General features: G+C 41.2%; 1 protein-coding gene across 1 annotated transcript in view; it reads right to left on the bottom strand.

Moving 5' to 3' along the window:
* Positions 1-9,895, bottom strand: part of LOC124777380 (homocysteine S-methyltransferase YbgG-like) — an 81,673-nt gene extending 71,778 nt beyond the window's left edge. Inside the window, exon 1 of the mRNA XM_047252768.1 lies at positions 9,786-9,895. The gene's annotated coding sequence lies outside the window, so the exon portion shown is untranslated. The remainder of the gene's footprint in view (positions 1-9,785) is intronic.
* Positions 9,896-19,128: the final 9,233 nt, after the last annotated feature.

The raw sequence follows: 19,128 nt of genomic DNA, 5'->3' as shown, positions 1-19,128 counted from the left end.
TTCCTGGGACAATGAATTCACGGTGTTCTTATTTCAATTTCCAGGAGTGTATATCGACGTCGAAAGCTGAAGTTGAAGAGAGAGAGATAGCATATGAGGATATTGAAAAGATAATACAATACGTAAAGTGAAATGAAAATCTAATAGTCATGGGGGACTGGAATGCAGTTGTAGGGGAAGGAGCAGAAGTAAAGGGTACAGGATAATATGGGCTTGGGACAAGGAATGAGAGAGGAGAAAGAATAATAGAGTTCTGTAATAAATGCCAGCTAATAATAGCGAATACTCTGTTCAAGAATCCCAAGAGGTGGAGGTATACTTGGAAAATGCCGGGTGATACGGGAAGATTACAATTAGATTACATCATGGTCAGACAGTGATTCCGAAGTCAGATTCTGGATTGTAAGGCGTACCCAGGAGCAGATACAGACTCGGATCATAATGTAGTGGTGATGAAGAGTAGGCTGAAGTTTAAAAGATTAGTCAGGAAGAATCTATGTGCAAAGAAGTGGGATACAAAAGTACTAAGGAATGACGCGATACACTTGAAGTTCTCTAAAGCTGTAGATACAGCAGTAAAGAATACTCCAGCAGGCATTGCAATTGAAGAGGAATGGACATCTCTGAAAAGGACAATCACAGAAGCTGGAAAGGAAAACATAGGTACAAAGAAGGTAACTGCAAAGAAACCATGTGTAACAGAATAAATACTTCAGCTCATCGGTGAAAGAAGGAAGTACAAAAATGTTCAGAAAAATCCAGGACTCTCTGAGGAATTAAGTAAACAGGAAGTGAATGGAAGCGAAGATTAAATGGCTGCATGAAAAATGCGAAAAGATCGAAAAAGAAATGATAGTCGGAAGGACTGACTTATCATACAGAAAAGCCAAAAGAGCCTTCGGTGAAATTAAAAGCAAGGGTGGTAACAAAAAGAGTGCAGCAGGAATTACATTGCTAAATGCAGAGGAGAGATCGGATAGATGGGAGTACATTGAAGGGCTCCATGAGGGGGAAAGAAGAAGAAGTGGATCCAGTATTAGAATCAGAGTTTAAAAGAGCTTTAGAGGACTTCAGATCAAATAAGGCAGAAGGGATCGATAACATTCTATCAGCATTTATACTATCATTAGGAGAAGTGGCAACAAAACGACTACTCACGTTAGTGTGTAGAATATATGAGTCTGCCAATACACCGTCTGAATTTCGGAAAAAAAATTCCTCATAATTCCGAGGACTGCAAAAGCTGATAAGTGCTTGAATTATCGCACAATCAGCCTACCAACTCATGCATCCTAATTGCTGACAAGAATAATATACAGAAGAATGGAAAAGAAAATTGAGGATGTGTTAGATGACGATCAGCTTGGCTTTAGGAAAGTTAAAGCACCAGAGAGGCAATTCTGACGTTGCGGCTGTTATTGGAAGCATGACTAAAAAAAAAAAAAAAAAAAAAATGAAGATACATTCATAGGGTTTGTCGACATAGAAAAAGCGTTCGACAGTGTAAAATGGTGCAAGATGTTCGAAATTCTGAGAAAAATAGGGGTAAGCTATAGGGAGAGACGGGTAATACGCAATATGCACAAGAACCAAGAGTGGAAGACCAAGAACGAAATGCTCAGATTAAAAAGGGCGTAAGACAAGGATGTAGTCTTTAGCCCCTACTGTTAAATCTGTACATCGAAGAAGTAATGATGGAAGTAAAAGGAAGGATCGGGAGTGGAATTAAAATTCAATGATACAATTCGCTGATGACATTGCTATCCTGAGTGAAAGTGAACAACTACATGATCTGCTGAATGGAATGGACAGTCTAATCGGTACAGTATATGGACTGAGAGTAAATCGAAGAAAAACGAAAGTAATGAGAAGCAGCAGAAATGAGAGCAGACATAAACTTAACATTAGGCTTGATGGTCACGGAGTAGATGAAGTCAAGGAATCCTGCTATACAGGGTGTTACAAAAAGGTACGGCCAAACTTTCAGGAAACATTCCTCACACACAAAGAAAGAAAATATGTTATGTGGACATGTGTCCGGTAACGCTTACTTTCCATGTTAGAGCTCATTTTGTTACTTCTCTTCAAATCACATTAATCATGGAATGGAAACACACAGCAACAGAACGTACCAGCGTGACTTCAAATACTTTGTTACAGGAAATGTTGAAAATGTCCTCCGTTAGCGAGGATACATGCATCCACCCTCCGTCGCATGGAATCCCTGATGCGCTGATGCAGCCCTGGAGAATGGCGTATTGTATCACAGCCGTCCACAATACGAGCACGAAGAGTCTCTACATTTTGTACCGGGGTTGCATAGACAAGAGCTTTCAAATGCCCCCATAAATGAAAGTCAAGAGGGTTGAGGTCAGGAGACTGTGGAGGCCATGGAATTGGTCCGCCTCTACCAATCCATCGGTCACCGAATCTGTTGTTGAGAAGAGTACGAACACTTCGACTGAAATGTGCAGGAGCTCCATCGTGCATGAACCACATGTTGTGTCGTACTTGTAAGGGCACATGTTCTAGCAGCACAGGTAGAGTATCCCGTATGAATTCATGATAACGTGCTCCACTGAGCGTAGGTGGAAGTACATGGGGCCCAATCAAGACATCACCAACAATGCCTGCCCAAACGTTCACAGAAAATCTGTGTTGATGACGTGATTGCACAATTGCGTACGGATTCTCGTCAGCCCACACATGTTGATTGTGAAAATGTACAATTTGATCACGTTGGAATGAAGCTTCATCCTTAAAGAGAACATTTGCACTGAAATGAGGATTGACACATTGTTGGATGAACCATTCGCAGAAGTGCACCCGTGGAGGCCAATCAGCTGCTGATAGTGCCTGCACACGCTGTACATGGTACGGAAACAACTGGTTCTCTTGTAGAACTCTCCATACAGTGACGTGGTCAACGTTACCTTGTACAGCAGCAACTTCTCTAAAGCTGACATTAGGGTTATCGTCAACTGCACGAAGAATTGCCTCGTCCATTGCAGGTGTCCTCGTCGTTCTAGGTCTTCCCCAGTCGCGAGTCATAGGCTGGAATGTTCCGTGCTCCCTAAGACGCCAATCAATTGCTCCGAACGTCTTCCTGTCGGGACACCTTCGTTCTGGAAATCTGTCTCGATACAAACGTACCGCGCCACGGCTATTGCCCCGTGCTAATCCATACATCAAATGGGCATCTGCCAACTCCGCATTTGTAAACATTACACTGACTGCAAAACCACGTTCGTGATGAACAATAACCTGTTGATGCTACGTACTGATGTGCTTGATGCTAGTACCGTAGAGCAATGAGTCGCATGTCAACACAAGCACCGAAGTCAACATTACCTTCCTTCAATTGGGCCAACTGGCGGTGAATCGAGGAAGTACAGTACATATTGACGAAACTAAAATGAGCTCTAACATGGAAATTAAGCGTTTCCGGACACATGTCCACATAACATCTTTTCTTTATTTGTGTGTGATGAATGTTTCCTGAAAGTTTGGCCGTACCTTTTTGTAACACCCTGTATACGCAGCAAAATAACCAATGACGGACGGAGCAAGGAGGACATAAAAAGCAGAGCAGCACTGGCAAAAAGGGATTTCCTAGTCAAGAGAAGTGTACTAGTATCAAACATAGTCCTTAATATGATAAGAAATTTCTGAGAATATACATTTGGAGCATAGCATTGTATGGTAGTGAATCATGGACTGCGGGAAAAACTGGAACAGAAGAGAATCGAAGCATTTGAGATGTGGTGTTACAGACGAATGCTGAAAATTAGGTGAAGTGATAAGGTAAGGATTGAGGAGGTTTTGCGCAGAATCGGAGAGGAAAGGAATATGTGGAAAAGAGTGACAGGGAGAAGGGACAGGATGATAGGACATCTGTTTAGACATCAGGTACTGACTTTCATGGTACAAGAGGAAGCAGTAGAGGGCAAAAACTGTAGAGGAAGACTGAGATTGAAATACACCCAGCATGTAATTGAGGCCATTGTCGAAAAGAGAAGCACTTGAATGAATATCAAGAGCTCATGTGGGAAATTAGTCTTAAGCGAAGAAGGGAAAGCTGTGAGGTGGACGGAGTAAATGTAGGATCTATACAAGAGGGATGAACCTAAAGGCAATATTATAGATATGAAAGAGTTCGTAGCTGAAGATGAGATGGTAAATATGATACTGCGAAAAGAATCGAGCATAGCACCGAAAGACCTAAGTCGAAACAAGGGCCGAGTAGTAGGCGACATTCCGTCAGAACTACTGATAGCCTGGGAGAGCCAGCCATGACAAAACTCTTCCACCTGGTGTGCAAGGTGTACGAGAGAGGCGAAATACCCCCAGACTTCAACAAGAATGTAATAATTCCAGTTCCAAAGAATTCAGATGCTGACAAGTGTGAAAACTATCAAATTATCAGTTTAATAAGTCATGGTGACAAAATACTAACACGATTTCTTTACAGAAGAATTGGAAAACCTGTAGAAGCCGACCTCGATGGAGATCAGTTAGGATTCCAGAGAAATGTGGGAACTCGCATGGCTACATTGACCCTATGACTTATTGTAGAAGATAGGTTAAGGAAAGGCAAATCTATGTTTATAGCATTTGTAGATTTGGAGAAAGCTTTTGTCAATGTTGACTGGAATACACGTTCTGTAATTCTGAAATGCAGGGCGCAAAAGATTATATACAACTTGGGCAGAAACCAGATGACAGTTAAAAGAGTTGAGGCCGGCCGGTGTGGCCGAGCGGTTCTAGGCGCTTCAGTCTGGAACCGCGCGACCGCTACGGTCGCAGGTTCGAATCTTGCCTCGGGCATGAATGTGTGTGATTTTCTTAGGTTAGTTAGGTTTAAGCAGTTTTAAGTTCTAGAGGACTGATGACCTCAGATGTTAAGTCCCATAGTGCTCAGAGCCATTTGAAAAGAGTTGAGGTGAATGAAAGGGAAGCAGTGGACGAGAAAGGAATGAGACATGGTAGTAGCCTATCGCTGATGTTATTCAATCTATAAACTGAGTAAGCAGTAAAGGAAACAAAAGAAAAAATTGGAGTAGGAATTGAAGTTCAGGGAGAAGATACAAAAACTTTGAGGTTTGCGGATGGCAATGTCAGAGACAGCAAAGAACTTGGAAAAGCAGTTGAACGGACAGTGTCTTGAATGGAGGATATGAGACTAACATAAAAAAACAAGGGTAATGCAATGTAGTCGAATTACATCAGACGACGCTGCGGGAATTCGATTAGGAAAATTGGAAATTTGTGGTAAGTTCCTATGGGGGCAAACCGCTGAGGTCATCGGTCCCTAGGCGTACACACTACTTAATCTAACTTAAACCCACATATGCTAAGGACAACACACACACACCCATGCTCGAGACAGGACTCGAACCTCCGAAGGGGGAAGCCGCGCGAACTGTGGCAAGGCGCCCCTAGACCGCGGCCAGATTAAGAAATGAGGTGCTGAAAATAGTAGATGAGTTTTACTATTTGAACCGTAAAATAACAGATGATGACTGAAGCACAGAGGACATGAAGTGCAGGCTTTTTTCTGAAGGAGAGAAATTTATTAACATCGAATATAGATTTAAGTGTTAGTGCTGGATAAAATTTTGAGGATTAGATGGGTATGTCATGTAACCAATGAGGAGGCAGTGGTTTGAAGTGGGGAGAAGAGAAATTTGTGGCGTTACTTGACTTGGCTAAACTAGACACCTTCTGCAAGGGTCACCAGTTTAGTATTGGAGAAAAGTGGGGGGTAAAAATCGTAGAGGAAGATCAAGAGGTGAACACAGTAAGCAGGTTCAAAAGGATGTGGGTTACAGTTGCTATCCGAAGATGAAGAAGTTTGCACAAGATAGAGTAGCGTGAAGAACTGTATCAAAGCAGATTTCCGGCTGAAAACCACAACAACGATACAATGTTTGTTCAGGAAGGGATCTTAGAAGTTGAGGGGCGAGACATAGAGTTTAACTTATCATTGCTTAAATTCCGTTTCTCAGATGTTTTCGTTCAGTGGTGTGCAGATTTTTTGACGTCTGTCTTCATTTCTTGTGGCTTAGACATCTGAGTGAACGGCACGTTTTCGGCCATTGCTCTCTCTTAGTGTTATACGCTTATATATCGGGCACGCTCAACGTTTGATTATACATCGTTGAAAGTAACTAATCGATACAGAGTTTACAATTATCTGTATCACTTTTGATAAGATTATCTCTCATGAATGTAATTTTTTTGATCATTGGTAACCTCAAATTTATTTATTTATGTTTGCGAACGCCAGAATGAGTTAGAACGCTGAAGCTCACTGTAACAGCTAATTTGTAGTAGTAGAGGATGTAGAGAGAAAATAGTGTTTGACAAAGTAAATAGTAACAATTTATCTCCGATTATTATGGTTGTTTCACACAAAGCTTGTATGTGAAGATCTTTAAGAACTATAACACTCCATTTCATCAAAAGAGATAATAAAAGTCAATTTTTTGAGACAGTACTAACACAGCATGTTCTGTGTTGACGAAAATTGGCATTATGGGATTGTGGCTGTGCAAAAACCCAGATTAACTCTTATAAAAACAGACAAGGAGCTTTCACCACAGCGAGAAACAGCCAACTTCGCACGTGCAGCATAAGCTAAATGTCAGTTTAAACGAGAACAGCTCGCTGAGAATAAATCTGTCAGTTTGAAACGGTTAACAGGGACGTTTGTTTTTCATAAATATCGTTATTATTAGTGGTTTTTCTTTGTAAGACTTAACTTGTAACTAAACAAAGCTAAAATATAACTCTTTGTTGTTTCAAATGGCTCTGAGCACTATGGGACTTAACATCTGAGGTCATCAGTCCCCTAGAACTTAGAACTACTTAAACCTAACTAACCTAAGGACATCACACATATCCATGCCCGAGGCAGGATTCGAACCTGCGGCCGTAGCGAACTCTTTGTTCAGTATGCATGAGAACATTAATTCCGCCTTCTAACAGGTTATAACTGGCGCGGCCCTATCAACAGCGATGAGTGCATTGCGTCTACCCTATGTGATAAACGTTCTGTGTATGCGTATCGACCAGTTCTTAATGCCAATGGTGTGGATATGTTGCATAATCTTAGGAAAATCATCTGCAAGGAAAAAGTTGCGGATCTCAGAGGAACCTTAGCATGAATAATTTGTAAGGAAATCTTATGTGGTGGAATGCTATGAGATGCACTGACCTGGAACTGCAGCAATACTTCGTTCACAGAACTCACGATGGGGGACCGTGATGTTGATACTGGGTTTGATACGGACGAAAATCTTATCTCATTGTTTCCACTTTTAAGAGAGCGCAAGTCTGACAAAAGACATTAGCAACAACTTTCATTATTACCTAACCGGTCCACGAATTTCTTTCATTAGCGGTTCTTATTGTGTAGCATGTAATTTATGCAATATCGTATGGTGAATGGGTGTTGGTATTTTACACAAGTTGGATCTTGTACGTTCGTATCTGATACCAAAGACTCCACAGTAATCCAACCCAACAACGTGGACAGTTTATTGACTGAAGGTAACGCAACTGTCATGAAAAATAATACGTCGTTTATGGCACTTGCTGATATATTGATCGTAATTGTTTGTTACGTTCTTTACGCGACTTGTAGTTGTTAACCTTCAAGCGCCGACTGAGCACAAACGCAGAGTTTTATAGATAAATGTCCTTAACGCGGAGCAGAAAAGACGCGTATGCGTACTTCAGCATGAATTTTATGAGGTTTTAACCGTTATAATGTTCTTGTGAGTGTGAACGTAAATTCTTGTCAACAGTTCATGCAGGTGTTTGGTGTTGTTACGGCTTTTATTTCAGCTGTAACCCAATCTGTACATCCGTTCATTGTGTATTAGACAGTAAGTTTTACTGTCGTAAGTCCTCACTGTCGCTAACTTTAATCTAAACCTTTGGGGTAAAGAATTCAGTGCGTCGTGTAATCTCTTCGACTTTGTACTGGTGACGTATTGTGTACTTGGGAAGCGTGAGATCCTATGCTATAGTAATTGTGGAAACTTTTTAGGTCTCAAACTATAGAGGCTGTGGCAAGATCTTTTGCAGGAGGTAGTGAAGGCGGTGAAATTAATGTAATTCAGAATTACAAGTCTCCTTTCTACACTCATAAAAACCATTAAAAAAAAAAAAAAAGGAACATTTGAACGTAACAACAGTTGATCCTTGGCAACATCATCTTGACAGGTTTAGCGACATAAAAGTAGACTATTTTGAAAGAAGAGAAGCCATTTAGAGCATGATACTCCATTTAATTAAACTTTTTTTTCCTATGAAACAAACGTATATTTAAAAATGCTCAGATATCTGCTATAGCACCATAACATTTAGACATCGACTTTGAATGAAATCATATGAAACTGGATATATCAATACGAAAATTAACGTCCTTCCTTTACTTTGGAATAGCCGTCGTAAATTTATTTGGTATGGGTTTGTACTGCCAACGAAATCAATTAATAAGAAGAGGACTAAATAATCATTTAAATTATTGGACAGGAAAGGCGCATTTGCCTATATGCAAAGCTAATAAAAGCATCTACATAAACAGCAATGAATCCATTAAATTTAAGGGTCGGTAGGTGCAAAACATTTGATAACCTCTGGTCTATACAGCAATCGTGTTGGCCGAAGTACCAGGCAACAATTATCAATTCAGCACGTGGATTCGAACCTGTTCTGGTGCACTTCACTAGTTCTGTCTGTAGCACTACAAGGGGTGCTCTGTTTATTTAGACATAACCATAGTTTAATTTTTACAGTTATTTTAATCAAGATCGAAAAATTTGTATGTTATGGCGAAACATAACTTGCTGGACAAGTTCCATTAAATTTTGTGTCCTGAAGACATTGAGTAGGAAATAAGGCGATATTTAGAAAAAGAAAATGAATCAGATTCTTCTTATACCGAGACGGAAAATGAAATTGTCGAAACAGAAAACCATAAAAGTAACATCAAACAGTCAGCATTTTGCAACTTAACAATCCTCATAATGACGCGGATTTTCTGAAACGCCTTGCTCCTGTTTGAATGGAAGAACGTTTGAAACGACGAGTGTTGCGTGAAACATGACCCCGAGGAAATTCATGGCTTCTTGACTAGGTAAAGGCGCGAAGAATCGCAGACTGAGGAACTTAAAAAACCTGGAATTTATTACACATGTGCAAGCAAAAAAACAACAAAACACGAACAATGTGTTTACAGTGCAACGAAAAGGTATACAAAAAACGTGGTGTGATGGATATAAAATATGAAAAGTGGCAGAAAATGGAATAATTATTTATTATTCGTCTCATATGGTTGATAAACGTCGTACTTTGCTTCTCTAAAATACATCTAAGCGTTTATATAAGCTTCTTTCTCAGATAAAATATTTCTCATACAGAATGGGAAAATACGTAACCTGACTACTAATTTCAGTGTAAAATCCGAAAGACACCCGCTTAAATAACTTTGAAAGCCTCCCTCCCCCAGTGAAGGATAAAAATGAGTAACCAGATTATGAAAGTGGTGAATGTACATTGTTGGGAAGAAACCATACAGTCCGTGGATGGAACCGAATGCTGCCACAGAAACTAGAGGAAATCGCTGTTAAGTTCAGAGTAGTTCCTCACATTCATAAACCGAACACAGTGACATTCTCCTTAACAAACCAACTAGACGGGGCATAATCAGTGTGGAACGCGTGAAAAGCTTGTAATACGTGAATGTACTTCTGCCGGCGCTGCGAAATCCTTACCAGAAGTGTAACGTTCAGCGAGCTGCGCATGCGCCAAACAATACAAAGTAGTCAGCTGACTGCCGGCAGCTACGATGGGCCTGTGCGTTATAAGGCCGCCGGTAGAGAGGCGCCACTGTCGCCAGCCTGCTGCAGCTTATCCCTTCCCCTTCCCCCTCCCTTGCCGATTATCACTCTCACTAATTCGGGGCACCACGTGGGATAACTTTCAGTTTGTAGATCTATGCGTGAGATTGCTAGTTTAATAGGTCGTGCAGTGGTGCAAAGGCTGATCCACTCTCTGTGACCTCCTAGCAGCCGTTCATGACTCCTTCAGCAAAGCTCAGCTCTAAAAGCTACTTTCTCAGTAACTCACTGCTACCTGCAAAGTTTGTCTACTATTGTGTTCCCTAGTTGTCGCACACTATTTTCATCATTATTTGATTACGTAAAATGGCCCATTAAAAACATACTACTCCTTTAACAATTTCAGTTCTTCTGGGAGAATCTAACGTAAAATACAGGGTGTTACAAAAAGGTACGGCCAAACTTTCAGGAAACATTCCTCACACACAAAGAAAGAAAATATGTTATGTGGACATGTGTCCGGAAACGCTTACTTTCCATGTTAGAGCTCATTTTATTATTTCTCTTCAAATCACATTAATCACGGAATGGAAACACACAGCAACAGAACGTACCAGCGTGACTTCAAACACTTTGTTACAGGAAATGTTGAAAATGTCCTCCGTTAGCGGGGATACATGCATCCACCCTCCGTCACATGGAATCCCTGATGCGCCGATGCAGCCCTAGAGAATGGCTTATTGTATCACAGCCGCCCACAATACAGGCACGAAGAGTCTCTACATTTGGTACCGGGGTTGCGTAGAAAAGAGCTTTCAAATGCCCCCATAAATGAAAGTCAAGAGGGTTGAGGTCAGGAGAGCGTGGAGGCCATGGAATTGGTCCGCCTCTACCAATCCACCGAATGTGTTGTTGAGAAGCGTACGAACACTTCGACTGAAATGTGCAGGAGCTCCATCGTGCATGAACCACATGTTGTGTCGTACTTGTAAGGGCACATGTTCTAGCAGCACAGGTAGAATATCCCGTATGAAATCATGATAACGTGCTCCATTGAGCGTAGGTGGAAGAACATGGGGCCCAATCAAGACATCACCAACAATGCCTGCCCAAACGTTCACAGAAAATCTGTGTTGATGACGTGATTGCACAATTGCGTGCGGATTCTCGTCAGCCCACACATGTTGATTGTGAAAATTTACAATTTGATCACGTTGGAATGAAGCCTCATCCGTAAAGAGAACCTTTGCACTGAAATGAAGATTGACACATTGTTGGATGAACCATTCGCAGAAGTGTACCCGTGGAGGCCAATCAGCTGCTGATAGTGCCTGCACACGCTGTACATGGTACGGAAACAGCTGGTTCTCCCGTAGCACTCCCCATACAGTGACGTGGTCAACGTTACCTTGTACAGCAGCAACGTCTCTGACGGTGACATTAGGGTATCGTCAACTGCACGAAGTCGTTCTAGGTCTTCCCCAGTCGCGAGTCATAGGCTGGAATGTTCCGTGCTCCCTAAGACGCCGATCAATTGCTCCGAACGTCTTCCTGTCGGGACACCTTCGTTCTGGAAATCTGTCTCGATACAAACGTACCGCGCCACGGCTATTGCCCCGTACTAATCCATACATCAAATGGGCGTCTGCCAACTCCGCATTTGTAAACATTGCACTGACTGCAAATCCACGTTCGTGATAAACACTAACCTGTTGATGCTACGTACTGATGCGCTTGATGCTAGTACTGTAGAAATGATCCAAACTTTTTTTCAAAACAGGTGACGAAACTTGGTTCTATACTTACGAACTGAATCAAAGCAACAATCAAGCCAGTGGAATTCTTCAAATTCGCCTCGTCCCACGGAAGTTCGTCAGGTGAATTCAAACATCAAAACAACGCTGATTTGTTTTTTCGATGTGGGAGGTCCGACAGTTAACGAGGCTTTCAACTTGGAAGTTTTGAAAAGATTGCCAACATTGTGCGGCGGAAGCGAGCTGATTTGTGACAGTCGGGTGACTGGTTTTTTCATCATGACAATGCCCTTAGTCACAGCCCTGTCTGTAGGACAATTCTTGATAAAAATGGTATTACCCAAGCTCCTCACCCCTCATACTCACCCGACGTATCCTCGCTTGACTTTTTGTGTCCTGGAGTGAACAAAGGCATGAAAGGAAAATGTTTTGTTGATAGTGCTGAGGTGAAGAAAAAAAGACGGAGGCTGTGTCAAGCATCACAAAAGTTGAATTTCAACAATGTTTTGAAAAATGGAATAAAAGATTAGATAAGTGTATTGGTGGAAGTGAAGAACATCTTGAAAGGAACTGAGGATTTATGCTTAAAATGTGAATAAATAAGTTTAAGAAAATAAGCTTGGTTTCATTTGGCTACCCCCTCGCATGTCTCCTCAGGAGCATCTGGAACATCCTTGAGGTACGTTTACAGAGGCCATAGAACCTGCATATTGCCTACAAAGTAGCCCAGGAACGCTTTCAATGCATTTCTATAGAGAACAGTAGAGGGCTGTACTGGTTTTTACTTCGTGTTTCAGTTTCCATTTACCGAGTAAAGCCGGCCGGTGTGGCCATGCGGTTCTAGGTGCTTCAGTCTGGAACCGCGTGACCGCTACGGTCGCAGGTTCGAATCCTGCCTCGGGCATGGATGTGTGTGATGTCCTTAGGTTAGTTAGGTTTAAGCAATTCTAAGTTCTTTGGGACTGATGACCTCAGATGTTAAGTCCCATAGTGCTCAGAGCCATCTGAACCGAGTAAAGTGGTCGCTGGAGTCACATGCGATAGAAGCGAGATTAAAATTCCCGTCCGGTCAACATTTTCCGTGGTTTTAATAAATAGATTAACATGAATACAAGACTGGTTCCTTTGGAAACGACAAGGGCGATTTCTCTCATCCTTACGTCTCAGTTCCGAGTATGTGCTCGTCTCTATCCTCATCGTCGTTTGCTGGACGTTAAAACATGGATCTTCTGCTTACTTTTCAATTTTTTGGGACAAACACGTTCATCTGTTTCCTTCTTAAGTAAATCACCCGACGGTGCTGCCCTTAACCCCCACACACATGCTTTATCAGGCTGTAAAGTGCACTATTATATTTGTTGTTATTATTACTCTACGTATGCTGTTATCTTCTTGGAGACGAGGTCCGTCTATTCATCTAAAATGAAAGACTGTTTGTTTTTCTGTTCGTTTCGCGCCGTCTTACTTAGAAAGCATCCCGAGTGTCAGTGAGTGGTGATTTTCTGAGGTGTCCTCGGAGTCTTTCGCGACGGCATACATGGATAAAACGTTCTCGGTTTTCAAACCGCGTCAATTCGAGTAAAACCCTCGAGCTTTCGATGACCATCTCTGCCATCGTCGTCAGGAGTTCACTGACTGCCGGGGCTGCTACGGTTTCTCTCTTATATAGAAAACGGACATAAAATACAGTTCGAAAATACAAAAGTGTTGGCTCATGCATCTACATATTGGGACTCCGTTACAAGGGAAGCGGCCGAGATTCGTTTAAACAACAACAATTTCAACAGAGACCAGGGGTACACACTCAGCAGGGCATGGGGACGGGCGTTGGACATCGAAAGAAAACAAAGACAGATGCTCGACGCGGGAGCGGCAGTTTCAAACGTGGCGCCTGCCCCTGGCGCCCCCTGACGTCACCGGTGCTGCCACGGGCAATAGTTCCGTTAGCTGCCCGGGTCGACTTACGCGCGCGCTCCACATTGCGTCAAACTGATTGGCTGCTGATGAGGTCATCATGCCTATATAAGCGCGAAACCGTAGCAGCCTCTGCAGTCAGTGAACTCATCACGAAGATGGTCATCGAAAGCTCGAGGATTTTACTCGAATTGACGCGGCTTGAAAACCGAGAACGTTTTACTTATTTTCTGAGGTCTTCTCATCACATATGAGTAGCGAATGAATTGTATCTCGTTTTCTTGTGTACAGCAGAATGTTCTATTTTCGGCGTTTGGGAACAGATTTCACTTAATTACTTCACTTTCACTGTGTGATTTTCAAATACGCGTGTTAGATATGTGTGTATACAAATTTCTAAATTCGGACATTCTGATGTACGCAGGAAAATGCGGTAAAATAACAGCGCGACTCATTTGTGAAAATAAGCTCTAAAAATCACCGCTGAGGACGCTTCGTAAATAAGAAGAAGCGAAATACAAAAATCAACACCCTTTTAATTAGTCTCCGAAATGTTAACAGTAATAATAATATGGAAGCAATAAATTAACTAGAGAAAACTTAAAACATTACTGGACATATTTGTGTTTTCACTTATATTCAAGCTGTCAAAATGGAGAGCAAACTGTAGACAATTACTTCATTCTTTCTGAACCGAGAGAGGTGGCGCAGTGGTTAGCACACTGGACTCGCATTCCGGAGGACGACAGTTCAAACCCGCGTCCGGCCATCCTGATTTAGGTTTTCCATGATTTCCCTAAATCACTCCAGGCATATGCCGGGATGGTTCCTTTGAAATGGCACGGCTGATTTCCTTCCCCACCCTTCCCTAATCCGATGGGACCGATGACCTCGATGTTTGGTCCCTTCCATCAAATCAACGAACCAACCCTCTGACGAAGAGAATACAAGAATATTGAGATTGCACGAGGTTTAAAGCAACCATTCTAAAGCTGTATATTTAGAGAGATTTATGGAAATCACAATGGACAGACTATATTTTCAGAAAGGTCCAACAGTGATCTGAATCATGTTCCTCTCGAAGGTGAGTTCGCTCTCTCAACCATTGCACCACGGGACGCTGTTGCATATGAACAGAATTTCGTATTTCTTGATACGATACACGAATTCATTACCACTTAACCTAACACCTTTCTATAATGTAGCTGTGACAACAATTCATTCTGAAGATGATGCCTTATAGAACGGAGTACAATAGCTGTATGAAGAGAACATATTTTTAATAGTTTGATTGACATATTACCAAACCCATGAGAAATTTTACTTTCAAGAGAGATAATTAGTTCCCTGGTTACCCTGGAGGAAGAAGATAGATTAAGGAGGCATGTTCATGAAAAACACACACTAGTTAAAACTGCACAAAATACACAATCTTGAAGCTATACAGTGAAATTTTGTATCGTGTTTTACATTTAATTAACATATTTATTGTTAAGTTCCTTAGATTATATATATATTTAACATTTTTATGGAGTTTAAAAACTTTGATTACAAAAACTAATATACGTAACTTTCCTCAGAAAATATTCAATAACTTTTTTCAAAATGTTATGTGTTGAATCTCTTTCCATATAGCAAGTACTCTCATGAGAGTTTTTTAATATATCGAATAGCGGAACTTCAACAATTTTTTAATTATGATTCTGTAAGTATAATATGAAATTCACGCAAAATTCCAAGGACTTTGCCCCATATCTCAGTTTGTACCCAGAATTTCAAATTTTACTATTGAGGCATCATTTATTGGGTTTACAGAAATAAACCCACAAAATTTAATAATTGTAGTCATCACATATTCTGAGATAAAGGGGGATATACTTTGAAATTCAATTTAAAGTTCAACCTAACGTTTTTCTTAAATGTCACCTCTTCAGAAGGCCCCAGATTTGTACGCAGAGTCTTCCTTCCCTTCAAGGCTTCTCTTCTGGTTTCTCGTTTTCTGCCCTCTTTCCTTAACCATGTCTTCAACTGACTTCTTACCTGCAGAGAGGCGCTTTAAATCTAATTTTCTGATGATATCTTGCATGAAATTTCCTATCTTAAAGCCCATCCTCTCTAAGACCTTCATCCTCACTACGTTTCCATCATTAAATACAAATACTGCATCATAAGTTGCAATTTTGACAATTGTAGCAGATGAAAATGTGGTTTTAGGGCCTCGTTTTCATTCGAGTGAGTACAGGGCCTCATTGGGATTCTGAGTTTTGCTATGAATCCACTTTTATTAGAAGTTCATGATCGGCTAGAAACCTGTAAGTGCGCTTGACAACTTCCAGGACACAATTTGTAAGCCTTTCCTTGTGAATGTTGGGGTTGTTATCCCTCAGAGCCAGTAGATGCTGAAGTGTTGCTTCATAAAGTGGGTGTGGCAGGAAGGTCGCGTCACACACTTCATTTTTTTAGGCGCTTGGGATGCGGTTTCACCACTGTCACTTTGGGAACTTGTCGTCCGCGAGTCTGAAGATTGACATTTTCGGTCAGTTTCATGAACGTCGCCCCGTAACACCGAAAGGAGAGACTGCCTGCGGCAACAATTTTATCCTCCTTTTTTAAGCGCCGGGAGTTTCAACGTTACGTTTAGGAAGAGGTCTTGGAAATAGGTCGCTATGTATGGAGTCACGAACGATTTGGTCTATTTCTGTAACTGATCCCTCATCATATTTCTTGACAGACCTCACCAATTCACCTTCCAACGACCTTTCGTATTGTATTGATATTATTTTCACAATTGCTAACTTCCGACACGACAAGCGCGCTTTTTGACTTATCGATAACTCTTCTCAGTAATGAGCTTGATTAATCTTTTAACTGCTGTCAGTAAGAAAGAACATTCGAACTTTTATCTGTTATTGCTATAGCTACACAATGACCTGCACAGTGCTATGAACCACTACTAACAACTATGATGAGTCGATAGGCGACTTGAGACCAGTTATGGAAAAACGAGAGTTCCACCACGAAAGCCGATTGATCCAAAGATTTCTTATTACTTATGTAAGAACATTAATTTTACTTTTGTAAGAACATTAACTCCTGTGGACTGAGGATGAGACGGCGGCCGGTCGGTACCGATGGGCCTTCCAAGGTCTATTCGGACGGAAGAACATTAACTACCGTTCAGTCCAATTTTGTTCCCGGAAGAAGTAAAACAGTTTCAGGAGTACAGCACCACCATTACGACTCTGTATGGACCGCAATGAGACAACAGGAGGTGGCAGTCGCTGTAGGAACGAAAGTATTGGACGTACCTGATACGCGGCAGCTTGCAAGTCGGGATCAGCAGGTCAAGTGATAACGGCCGATCATGGCTAGTGGAGAAAGCAGGCCGCAGTTCCCTCGCTTTTTCAGCCACAGCTAGGGTAATCTTTCCTTTGTTGATGAAAATCGGGATGCACCTCGAAACGCTGTTTCTCTAACGAATTAACATTATCTGCACCTTCTATATCTGACGTAAATTAAACATCTTTTGGAGAAGGATTCTGCCTTGAGCAAACACAGTCCTGTTCCTTTTATACTCATATATATTTCGTCCGCAGCTCGTGGTCTAGTGGCTAGCGTTGCTGCCTCTGGATCACGGGATCCCGGGTTCGATTCCCGGCCGGGTTGGGGCTTTTCTCTGCCCGGGATCTGGGTGTTTGTGTTGTCCTCATCATTTCATCATTATCATCATCTTTCGTGATAGGGACTACATTGGATTGTGAAAAAAAAATTGGACTTGTAAAAACTGGGACTTTGTACGGGCGCTGATGACCGCGTAGTTGGGCGCCCTACAAACCAAACATCATAATCATCCCATACAGTAAAGAATCGCTATCATCAGTGATTTTGTAGCACTTCAAGTATGGAGAGCTGTCCTCAAAAATATTAGTATGAAATCTACTAATAATACTATCCAGTGGCCGAGCAAAATTAAGGAATTTAGGGATCTAATTTAAATTAGGATGTAAAATGTAAATGTCTTATGCCTTGTTAGCTGGGATATCCAAAGGGGTCGGTTCAGCTGCCTAGTGTAGAGGGTGTCCTTCCTGCGCGCACATTGAGCCCTTCCTTTGCGGTTATGTGAGAGTTGTGTCGTATACGTATTTGAGGAGTGCTGAAGAATGAATGGGTGCGTGTATAGTTTAGAGTTGTGCTTGCGTTGCATGATGACACCGACGCGAACGAAAGTGTGTGTTGAGTGATCGTGACGGGCGGTCATTGAAAAGGCTTTTAATGAAAAATAAGCTGCAAAAGTCCGTCCAGAACTGAATGTCGCACTCCCGAACCTTGTCAGCACCGAAACAACACGAAAGGAACCATAATGCCCTGGCAGTAAAATCTGATAAAGGTTCCACAACAATTATTATGTTTAAAGATGATTATATACATAAAACACTCGAATTCTTTGCAAATAACCACATACTTGAAGTCCAAGTTGACCCCACACCAACGTTTCAAGCTAAAATAAGAAAATGCCTCAACAACAGTAACTTCCTTTTCACTAAGAATGAAGTACGAGACCTTATTGTGATGAACCCAACAGCCCCCAAACTCAGAGCACAACCAAAAGTCCATAAAACCAACACACCTATCAGGCCTATTGTGAACTCAGTTAATAGCCCCGTCTACAAATTAATGAGAGAACTAAATGGCATATTTGTAGAAAAATACACATTTGAAAAATCATATTCCATAAAGAACAGCTATGAACTTATTAAGTTTGAAAGATTTGACAGTACAACCTCAAGCCAAGCTTCTATCCCTAGATATTGTAAACCTTTACAGCGGTATACCTGTAGATGAAACAGTTGAGATAATAAGAATGAACCTATTAAGAAACAAGACAATGAACAAGCTAGAAATCGTCGAACTTGTAGATGTACTTAATTTAGTTCTCTCACATAATTACTTCTCTTTTAACAATAAAATTTACAAGCAGCACCAAGGACTAGGAATGGGAAGCCCTCTCAGTGGCCTAATAGCTGAAATGTTTATCAACCATATAGAAAATAAAATTCTAACCCTAAATGATATCATCACAAGCAAAGTTAAATTCTATAAGAGACATGTAGATGACACCCTCATTCTATTTGATGGCATAGAGGATGAAATGACAAACTTCTTTAACAAATTAAATAGCCTACATAAAAATATTCAATTCACCCTTTAATAGGAAGAAAACAAAACCATACCTTTTCTTGACATAAAAATATCAAAACAGAACCAAAAGGGACCTTTCAATGTTTACAGAAAACCTACTGGCACTGACACGTCTATACCAAACTCCTCTACACATCCCTCCTCCCACAAAAAAACTGCTTATAGATCAATGCTGTACAGAGCACACAAAGTTCCACTTCAACATAAAGAACTCCAACAAGAAATAGACACCATAACATATATCGTAATGAACGATGGATATGATCCTTCTCTAATTAACACCATGTCACAACAGATAAAAATAAACTGAACAAACAACATCAAACTACACTCACAACTGACAGTGCCCCAGCAGTCAAATATGTAACAATGCCATATCTTGGAATAGTACCTGACAAATTAGCAAGACT

The sequence above is a fragment of the Schistocerca piceifrons genome, chromosome 2 (genome assembly GCF_021461385.2).
Source record: "Schistocerca piceifrons isolate TAMUIC-IGC-003096 chromosome 2, iqSchPice1.1, whole genome shotgun sequence".
In the NCBI taxonomy this organism is placed as follows: Eukaryota; Metazoa; Arthropoda; class Insecta; order Orthoptera; family Acrididae; genus Schistocerca; species Schistocerca piceifrons.
Note: the sequence above shows the minus strand (reverse complement) of the source record. Positions and strands in the feature narration are given on the sequence as shown.